An 11408-nucleotide genomic window follows, 5' to 3' on the forward strand; every position below is an offset into this window, starting at 1 on the left:
AGAGCAGGGTGGGCTTATTTTGCTGGATCCCATGGCGTATGTAACCAGCCAGGCACAGCCTTTTCCCTGCACTGGGATTTAATTAGGTCAGCCTGCCACAGAGGTCAGCTTTCTTGAGGACTCTAAGGACAAAGAATCCCTTCTAGACAGAAAATTGCAAAGTTACAGCAAACAGCTGTAGGTCACAGAGGGGAGCAGAGACCAAACCAGACAGAAAACAGGAGAAAGTCCAAGGAGTCATGTTTGCCAGCATGAACTAAAACAACTGTGAAGGGACACCCATAGGAGATTTTAATAGGAGAAAGATTTCAATGCATAGAAATGGTGGCCAGATTTTAAGAAATCTGTATGGATGGGAAAGGTAAGGTCTGAAGAAACTGAACACTGAGCAACTCCTATCCAAGTGCAGTGGTACTGTTTTGAACTGAATCCTGCTCTTCCATATTTGTTGTGTTTTATCACATTAATAAAAATTGATTCTTTTCTCCTGTGAGTGGTGAATCGTATTCCAGCCTCAGCATCTGATGAATGGCATTTCAATGCAGTGAGGCTCAGAGCAACGCTGGGCAGCCTTAGTACAGGCCAGAGCAGTGGGCACCCTCATGCCAGTGCAGCAGCAGGCAGGCACCACAGACTGCTATCCCTTTTGCCTGGGCAGATGCTTTGCTTAAAGCAGCTCAGCTTAACATAAACAGACTGATCTTGACATCTTGGCCCTCCCTTAACGCATATGCTGTGCATGTCAGCAAGCTCGTCTGTGGTTCCTGCACTTTACTGTGTACCAGAGATCTACACGTGGCCTGCATAGCCCCAGCAAGCTGAGGGAGGCATAGCCTCACATGTAATCAGGCACATGCAAAAATTTGGAAGACAGGCAGGAGATAATGAATGGCTTCTCCCAAGCCTCCCTGCCACAATCAAGAAGTCATTTCTGCATCACAGATAATATCTGTCTTGGAAAGCAACCTCCAACTTCACTAATGACTATCAATAGAAACTCTGCCCCAGCACCACGTTGAGGTAGTTAAAATTTGACTCACACAGCAGTCCTGGCTGCCCACACTCTGGAGTACTTCAGTACCCCATGAAATACAATCACATCTCAGGTATTTGCAGAAGGGTTATCTGGGCAGTGGATCCACTGCACTGTGAGGACAGCCAGCCCTGAAGATCCACTGCACTGTGAGGACAGCCAGCCCTGAAGTGTCTCCACAAGAGAGATTTTCTCTGGCCTCATCCCCAGTCACTTATTGCTGCCCCCAGCTAGCTCTCATAGAGCTCCTGCTCCTCCCGACGTGCCCGGCTGAGTCAGCTTTTACACAACCATCATCCAGCAAGAGCAGGCAGAAACCTCCAGCAGGAGCGGCACATGACCCATAATCAGGTTCGGTTTGTGGGTTTTAAAGCCATTTGTTCCAAATCAGTTTTCAGCTAGACAAAATGAACAAGCTGCCAGTGTACTTTGGTTTTCTTGACTCTGCCCCTGGGACTTTCCAAGCTTGAATCAGGGACATTGGAGCTGCTCTTGATATATGCTCAACCAGTGTATGGGAACTTTATAAAGAACTCACAAGCAGGATTACTCTACCTTGTCTAAATCCCTAGAGATTTAAGATATGATTAAAATGAGCTGATAACCTTAGGAAGGTGCTTTAGTGGCATTGAATCAGGAAGCTTTTACCACCTATTAAACTCTGGCTGCTCTGTTTAGCTAGGATGAGAGCTGTTCAAAGTACACTTTAATTTAGACTAAGGTGACTAAAGACTCTTAGGGCACAGAGGCAGCCCACTGTGTCCCCTTTCCCATCTGCAGGCTAACACAGTCTGGCCACATGCCCAGAAAGTTTCAGGCCAGGCGTTGGCTGCTTTTGAACATGAGAGCTTATGCAAAACAGGGTCTCAGCTGTTCAGCAATTTCACTTAGGCTTTCCTTTTTACTAAAACTGCATCAGGCAAGACAAGAACAACAGAGTAGGCTGGGAATCTCACCCCAAAGTTTTTATTTTTCTTTTTCTTTTTTTCCCCAATCAGGAGCTTAATCACTACAGAAATAAGAGACCAAATGAACAGAGATGCCTTTGTGCAAAATGACAATCTGACTGAGAGTATAATATGACTACTTAAAGTTCAGAAAATTAGAGCATAACCCTCAGACCAAGCAGGAGAAAGGTATTCTGTTGCAGAGCCAAAAGATGAGTAATTTTCTCCAGTCCAGCCTGTAAGTAATATCACACAGAACTGTAGCTCTGACAAGGACCCCATTCAGCAAACTGCAGGATTTTCTTTTACATAAGACGAAACTGTTAACACCTTACCCAGTCCTATGCTTTCCAGGACTGGACATTACCTCCTCACTTACAAAACTTTTTTCCTCTACCCCCACTATCAGCATTACCCTGCCTTACCTTCCAATGGCTTGTCAGCCTCTTACCCCAGCAGCTACCATGGTTTCTGCCCAGTTCATAATCCTGCACTGCACAAGCTACAATAGTCTCATCCTGCTGATTTTAAGCTACTGGGTGAACAACTTCTGCTACCTCTTTTTATACTTTTTTAAAAGTTATTTAAATGAACACAAGCAAAGCAGCTGAATACTATCATGGTTCTTAGGAGAAAATGCCCTTGTCTCTACTAATCAGCGCATCAACACCTTAAATCAGATCATTATCTGGGAGGGCTGTGCAAATTTGTTGACAGGCCAACCCAAACAAAAAGTTACTGTCTGTTTGTGCAAGAGGTGTGGGCTGGCAGAAGAGAACAGATGGAGAAGGCAGTCGTTTTGAGCAATGGGAGCATCTGTAATGCAAAAATAAATAAAGCCACTACGGCCTAAAAAAATTATACTCACATACCTGGCAGCTCACTGCTTACTCTGTCCCTTCCTTTCTTGCCTTTGAACCATCTTACATGGTGAAAATGATCCAAAAATAGGATTATTTATTTTTGAAAACTACTAGCTCAGCTTCACTTTCCAGGTTTCCGTAATTACTGCAAGCAGCTTTGTGCCAAGTATCATAGGAGCAAATTTGCATCTACGTATTTTGGGGGATGTTCAATCACGGAGGCAGCGGCAGAGTAAAAACTCAGGGCCTGATGCCAGCCAGCACCTTGTAACTCAGGAGGATGAGCCCTGAGATCAGTGGGGACAGTCGGCGCTGTGTGGGATTGCACAGAGAGGTTTGTGCAGGTTACTAAAGGGTGTTCCAACTTCAACTTTACAGAGCACCTTTGCCACGCCAAGCCCGTCTACTGCAGGTGAGATGGCCAGGGTCAAACACAAGCACAAGCACAGCACAGCAAAGCAAAGCATGTCATCTTGGCTCGCTCTGGCTCTGCTCTGTTTTCTATCTGATTCTGGCTGCAGCATTTTTCTCTATTCATTCCTTTCTTGCTCTAGTGTTGACATCAAGGAATTCTTCACAGTCACACTAACAACAAAGCTGGCATTTAATGCTCTTGTTTAACCCCAAAGGCCAACAAAGAAAGCATCTTCTGAGTCAAAATGGACAAAAGACACTCACTGGGGTCTGACAGGGACATGACAGATGCCAGGAGTCTGAACGACAGCAGTGAGTGTGACACAGTGTACGGGAAGCCTTTGGATGCTTGTGTGTGAAATGTTTTGTGCATGTCCTCACCTACCTCCATAGGAAATATTTTTTATTTAGCTCTTGATGGAGTCAGTACTAGAGTTTGTACACAATTAAAGACTCCTGCTGCTCAAAGTGACCCTGTGATGGAGAAAGGGGTATACACAACAGCCTAAGCAAGAAGAGAATAAGCTCCTGGATGTTTCCAAAATCCAGCTACTTAGCCTTCAAAGAAGTAGCAAGGTAGCAACATACCCTTTACTGTTTGGAGTCTGACAGGGACATGACAGATGCCAAGCTACAATGAAGACAGCATCCTGGAGCAGTCCCCATGAGATACTAGCTACTGGTTGGGCTAGGATAGGAATGACAGTTTATAACTGCTTAGCAGCACAGTCTGGGAACACAACATGGTAGTACTGTCTGTGTCGGATGCCTGAAACACTTCACTTTGGACCATGTCCCTGTTGAGTTTGTAGAAGTAGGGAGCCAAAGAGCAATCCCTGCTTTAAAAAGCTCACCGATTAATAGGGCACTATATTACCGTCTCATAGTCATTGAAGGAAACAGGCATAAACTGACATATTAGAAAAAACTTTCACTTCAGATGGAGATGTTTTTCTGTGATCCTTCAGTCACCTGTAAAACCAGTGGGACCACTCCCAATGACTGTGGTGAGTGCTGAGCCAGACCAGAAGGCCTCTTGGTTAACTTCTGCTCTCCCTCCCACTGCTGCAAAATCATGGTGACTCTGCCAAGGTGCATTGAGGCATCTTGGTGAGCATAGCAAAGGCATTTGTGTCTCAAAATCTTGACAGTGGGAAACAGAAGCAAAGACACACAAGGTTTTGCTTTCCTCTCCCATGGACAGGACGTTCAGACCCTGCTCAACTAACCAAGATCTTTGTCACCTAAGCAGACCATTGGGGACCCTTTACATGACTACTCACCCATCCTTATGGGCAGGAGCAAGGCTTAGACAAATCAGATTGCCTGTACCGACTTATCGTTCGAGGCAGAGATGCATCCCTGAGCCACCCATCTCACAAAAACATGGGTACTTACACGTCCAATGCCGTCCCCTCCCACGACAGCAAGAGGCCAGTTCTGGGACCCACTGGAGAATGCAAAACCGCTGGAAATGTGTGGGGTCTGCTTTGTTTTTGCATTTTATTGTTTGCTTACACAAAGGCTGTTGCTTTCAGGGGGAAAACCAACATATTTCACAAATTGTTTTTGTAGTAACAAGACCTGGTAACAGTGCAAATAAGCTTATAACAGGGCAGACTTCAGCACCACATTCATTAAAAACAGCAATAATGCTGCTAAAACAGCCAGCTCTCCTGAATTTGAGGGCTGTGGTCTAGTTGTGTTAGTTGAACTTCCTCCAAATGTTGGTCTTGGGGACCTCTGCCATTCCTAGTGTGGAGCTGGTAGGTTAAGATCAGCCCCTCCGAGATACTAAGATAATTAGAGTCCATTGAGTCAAACCAGAGAGGATGTGTTCAGGGTCATGGAGAGAGCAAGAAATCAAAACAAGCTCTCCCAAGAGCCAGACTCACAGCATCTCAGTTGCAAAATGGCATGAAACATTCCTTCATGCCCCCGAAAGACTACCTTGTACTCCAAACTGTGAGCTGTTTTCAGCACTAATGTTCATTGCAAAGACGATAAACAAGAGTGGAACATTTCGAACATGGAATTCTTGTGATCAGCGCGTACATCCACAGGTAGACTCAGGAACAGAAGTGTACCGACAGTCAGGGCTCATGTGTCTGGAGGATTTTACTTGGCATATGTTTCAGGATTAATCTGATGGTCTTTGCTAGCAGCAACCATGTCCCAGCTCACCAGTGCATGTGCTGCATGAAAAGTGCAGCGTGGAGCACAGGATGGGTCCTGAGTGCTGCCACACTGCCAGCTCAGCGCTGCGCAGGGGCTGCCAGTGGCAGGGACACAGCTGAGAAAGGAGAGGCTCTGAGGAAGGGCAAGGAAAGAGCTGGGAAGGAGGGAATGACCATGGCAAGAGCTAAGGGAGGAGCTGAGGAGGGATTGGCCATGGTAGAGATCTAGGAGTGCTGGACAGAGGAAGGGAGGCAGCAGTACAGCCTGCTCCAAGCTGCCTTCCCGCTTCAGACCTCAGTGGGAACAAAGCACATGGAGCAGCTGAATTAGTAGGATACAGTTACCTAGCTGCAGTTCTGCCCCAGAAATGCTGAACTCTTCCAGGTCCAAGAACGTAACATCAGCAAGAGCCCCTAGCCATCACACCACTTTTACTGGGGGGATCAAGTTTGGTGCAAGATGCATAACAAGAGATGCTGCTGGCCAGTAGGCTAGGAAACACCAGTCTTCTCCACTGCTGAGCATTGCATTGATGCAGAAATTGTGTGAGATCAGCAGTTGCTGGAGGCTTGCTTTTTCAAAGTAAACCATGTCTGGTTCTGGTGATATGGGCTTTTGGGCATCTCAGCAGTGTCTCAGGCAGTTCTTCTACGAGTGGCATAGGTACCCAATTGCATCACAAATTGATGGTAACTGGGAAACAAATCAAAACTTATCCCAGGGGACTTTGACAGTTCCCGTTTCCAATTTTCCTGTCAAAAGACAGTTTTCTCTCCTGATGTGAGTGTGTGTCTCTGTGTGTGTCTATGTGAAGTATTTCAGTCACATGGATACACATCTGCATAAACTCCCTTCTGAGATTACAGGCAGGCAACACTGTGGACAAGAGCAACCAGACCTCCCTGAGCCAGCAGGTATTTCCTGCAGCAGGCTGCCCCCTGCTCAGTAACCGTGCAAGACCCCAACCAAGCATGTCAGCCTCGTGCCAGCTGGGACATCTCCAGCCCAATGCTGGTCAGGGGTGAAGGGCAGGAGGACCAGTGAGCAAATGGCAGCCACATGGTCCACGAGTTGTACAGACAGAGAGATGCTCCTTGGTAGGTCAGACAGCAAGAAAAGCATCCTGGCAGCACATTCACTTTGTCGGTGGTAGAAGAGGCTATTGTCAGGGCTGGAACTGCCAATTTAATCAGGGTTTCCATAGCAAAAACAGCTTTAAATTGATTTAAAAAAAACCAAAAAAACAAACAAACAAAAAAAACCCAATGCTGATGTTTTCCTGTTCTGTTTTGAAGAAGTCTGAGCAGGCTGCCCAGCCTACCAGGGCTCCTGCTTCACTGTGGGAAATAGGTTGTCATCTCCTGCCCTCCAGTGGCAGTCTCGTCCAGGCCGGCCTGGGGCCACCGCAGTCCCCTGCTCCAGGGCAGAGGCAGGCTGCTGTGGCCCCCCCCCCTCCCCCCCCCCCCAACCTGGAAATGTTCCGGGGCACACACAGCCAAATTCTGGAGAAAAAACTCTCCAAGGGACCAACTGGTGGTAAATACATGGCTCTTCGGAGCAGTCAGACCATGAAGGACCCCAGTTTTGTATCTCTGGCTGACACAGAGTGATCACAGGGGTGACAAGGCTGTCCAGAGTAAGAATCAACACAGTTGGGAGCTTTGGAAAGGTCCCACACGTCAACCCGTCCTACCTCCCCATCCACCAAAGCCGCTGTCCCCCTCCTCAGCACTGGAGAGCCCTGCGCTGTCAATGCCGGACTGCTGTACGCTGTCAGGGAACTGCAGCCCAAATGGCCAGTGTGGGGTAGTGCCACATGCAATGACATCCTCTGGCCACCCCCAGGCCCAGGCCCCTCGGCACACGTGTGCAGTGGCCTCCTTTCCTGCAGGTGACAGCCCTGCAAGGGGCCGTGCTCAGGGAGCATCTCCTTATTGGCACTGATTTGTGTCTCACAGCAGCTCTCGCTCTGAGGGAGCTCTCCTTCCTAGCTGTGCTCTGAAAGGCTCTTTCGGCCTTAGCAGGAGAAACACACATTAACTATTTCCTTGCTGTCAGCGCCCAGAGGCTCAGGCTTCCCATGGGCAGCAAGACGGGGGAAATGCTATGCCGTGTATTGCCAGACCCTTGCTAAGGCAGGATGAAATGTTGGAGGTGGAGGGAGATTTCCCCCCTCAGCAGGGGGTGCAGAGAAGGTCTGGAGGCAGCAGCCGGGGCCTTGCTCTATGTAGGCGTTATAGGGCAGGGACTTCAGTCTCCACCGCTCGTGGTGACGCCCAGCTGGGTGACACCAGTACAGCAAAGCTGGGATAGTTACAGAGCCTTTTGCACCCTGGGGCTTGGGAGAGCTCTGCTCAGAGCTTGGCCTCCAGGGTAGTATCCTCAGGCCACTGGCTGAGGAGACCAGGAAAGCAGCAGAGTGGTGGGGGGGGCAAATGCCCTACACAGCATGCCCTCCATATGCATGCACTCCAGCAGCTGCTTAGGCAAGGGGATGCTGGGACTAAAGCTGGCAGAGAAACATCACGCACTTTGCTCAGCTGCAAACACACCGACAGACTATTTTTACACTTATTTCCTGCTGCTGAATTGAGGCCTCTCATGACTTATCAAATATACTTGAATGCCAGACATGTATCATGCACATACCCAGCAATGGGACCCTGTCCTGCCTCTTCCCTCTGCTACAGGGAGAGCTGCAAAGACACCCAGAGAGAAAAGCTGTCATCTGCTGAGTTTGAGAGGAGCCACCATAGCTACAGCTGCAGAAACTGCCTGGCCAGGAGTGTTGAGAGGTATAGCTAAAACAGCTGGAGCTGAGCTCTGTCCTTCTAGAAAGGGAAACTGAGGCACAAAATGGGAGGGCCGGGAGAGTCAGCAGTAGCATTCAGGAACCATCCTGACTCCCTCAGCACTTGGTCTCTTACAGCAGCGCCCATGTGTTTCACTGCCTGCCCACATGGCACTGGGGAGGATGGTTGTCTGAGCTGTCACAGCTCCCTGCTCCCAAGTGGTGAGCTGGAAGCACCCATGGCTTGAGGTTAGCAGTGCTTGAGCCATGCCAAGGCCTGGTGCTGCTGTGGTAGCATCATGAGAGAGAAGGCAGGGCTTAACACTGGCCCTGCCACCCAGAAAAATGATGCTGCAGAGCTTGTGAACCCAGAGGCTGGGAATAACAGACCCAGTGAACATGGGACTGCTCAATCAAATCCTCAAAGCCACTCGTGGCACCAGCAGGATCTGGATCAAGCCCTCAGAGAACAGACCGCCACCATTTGTACACATCTCGGGCAAAGGAGTACAATGGGATTCAAGGAGGATGCAGAAAACTCACCTTCCAGATATACCTCCTGTGAGACTATGGTGGAGCTGCTGTCTGAGCTCATTCAGGACATCCTGCCTGCTCCTGCCTTGGCGGTGCTGGGTTCAGCAGGCTGGCATTAGAGGCTGACCTGCTCCTCAGTTCCTGAACGTGGCAGGGAGGGAAATGAGCTACTTCCTATTCTGACCTGTGAGTCCTCAGTGACATAGAAACCATCAGAATCAGCAAAAACAGTCGGAGGGCTGGGAAACTCCAGTGCCTGCGGAGAGCCACAATTTCTCCATGCCAGCTTGTTCCCTAGAGGAGAACTAGCGCTGTGAGACAGCTTTTCCCACCAGCCTTGTTATCGTGCCTGGCTTGTGCCTCACCTACCCTTGCGGAGAAGCCAGCCCTCGTGTGCCCTGACAAGGAGCTGCCACAGGCTCCAGCCCTGTCAGCTTTCTGCTCTGCCATGAACCCAGAGCCCGCGTGCAGCCGAGCTTCCCATGCTGACACCAAGGATGAAAATCAACCCCTGTACCACTCCAGCACTATGGCTGTACTGAAGTCTTCCTTTCTCCTGCTGCAGTTATCTCTGCCCATGATCCCTAGATGGTCCCAGTCCAAGGAGTACTTTTGCTTGTGATCTACAGGGCAGCACTTGCCAAGAGTGACAGTTGTGGCAACCTGTCTACACCTGACTTAGGACTCCCAGCTGGGACCACAGGGGGAACGGGCATTTTTCAGTTCCTGACCCAGATGCTGAAGCCAGTAAAATTCTTGCCACTGACTCCCATGCAGCCAAATAGGGTATGCTGGTATATATGTTGATGTGTAAATGCCGCTCCTGAGACTGTAAACTACGTTTGATGAAAGGTGCTAAATCAGCATTACTAGCTATTTATAGACCTGCCCATAACCACAGCCCTAGATCTGCACATTCCCAGTCTCTGGGGAAGTTCAGGTCATATCTGAATTCTGTTGTCTCAGGCATGCATAATCCTAACTAGCCGCAGCTGCAGCCAGTGTCGGGATTTTGTTAACACAGAACAAAAATGCCCAGAGCCTTGGCTTCAGGACAGCCTTTGTTTACGTGATCTCTTTGGAGAGCCCCAGCCTGCCTTTCCCGTAAGGACCAGATGGAGTAACAAAAAAGAACGAAGGCCACAAAACCATTCTGGGTGAGTACTGTCTTGTCGTCAGCTTGAGCAGCAGAGCACGGGCGAACCCGGCTCTTTGTCAGGGACAACGATCCCAGATCCCACCGAGGGAGGAACACAGCTCCCAGGGCAAAGGCTAGCAGCTCCCTTTAACTACACCACAAGTAGGAGCAGACAGAGGGAGGTGGGTGCTGGGCTCAGCCACCACGAGTCCCACCTGCCTCAGCTTTGCCGTGAGGACTTGATGCAGCAATCGGACTCCCAAATCAGTGCCCACCATATTTGCAGAAAGCAGAGTCAGGCCCCACAGTGACATGAACTGGGCTTGACTGACTGTAACCATCCCAGCTCCTCTACAGAGCAGAGGAGACACGGATAGGAACAGGACTCTGCCCTGGCCCCGAGAGCCCCCTGTTCGCAGCCAGCTGCCAGCTCTGTGCTGCTTTCACAGATGCAGGAAGGTGAAGTGGGATTGGATCAAAAGCGCAATTACCTCCATGCACAACCTTTTGCTAGCAACAGAGCAAGACAAGCCCTTCCCTCTCTCCAGCTATGAAGGAAGCAGCTGAGGTCTTCGTGTTGCAGTGGCTCACAGCACTCCCCGGGCAGGGCTCCCACCGGCTCAGCGGGCTGCACGTGTGCAGGAACCAGCTCCTTCTCCCCTTGCCTGTGGGGCTGTGGCTGCCATGCTGGGCAGACTGCACGCAAAGCACAGCTCAGCAGCTTTGCAATTGCCTTGATTGCCCATAATTGCAGCCTGCTGGGGTTGGGGATTTTTGTGGTTTACCCTTCCTGACCTCCTTGCTTGCAATAAGTTTCCACCAGGCCACCCTCTTCCCCCCCACCTCCAAAATCAGGCTCAAAGAGATACAGAGGAAGCATTCCCAGCAGGGAGGGAAGGAAAAATAACTTCAGAGAACATGAATGAGAAAGGATGTTAGGATCAAGTCCTGTGTCCTTCAGGCAAGACTCCTAAAAATCAGTAACTGTGTACAAATGATATCCAGCCCTTGGTTAGTGCCTGGTGTCTCCAGTGATTTTAAAGCTGTAGGATTTGCCACAGAACTTGCTCCTTGCTAAAGACAAGCTCCAGCATCTCATCTTGCTTGGCTTTTACTTTGTTGCTTCTGTGAGTTGTTTCTATTCTGTTCTTAAGTCTTCAAGATAGCAGCAATACAGCTCAGATCCTGCCCCATGCATTAAGCACTTTGAGTACCAGCTCCAGTGGAAATTACTCAGCATTTCTACCCAGTTACCTGAGCTCAAAAGGGATTTCCACTGAATGATGCCTTGCCCTTGAATAAGAAAGGATAAAAATTCTCATGCTAGAAACAGGGAAACTGAAGCACGCAGCACACCATGTCCTGAGTCAAATAATGAGTCAGTAGCAACTCTGGCAGCCCGGCTCCACGTTCTCCTTCTGACCGTAGGATGGCTGAGCTAATGAAAAGCAGTCTTCAAACACTCTTGTGCCCTTCCAAAATGACCCTTAGAATGAAATTCTCTGTAATA

The sequence above is a fragment of the Dromaius novaehollandiae genome, chromosome 6 (genome assembly GCF_036370855.1).
Source record: "Dromaius novaehollandiae isolate bDroNov1 chromosome 6, bDroNov1.hap1, whole genome shotgun sequence".
In the NCBI taxonomy this organism is placed as follows: domain Eukaryota; kingdom Metazoa; phylum Chordata; class Aves; order Casuariiformes; family Dromaiidae; genus Dromaius; species Dromaius novaehollandiae.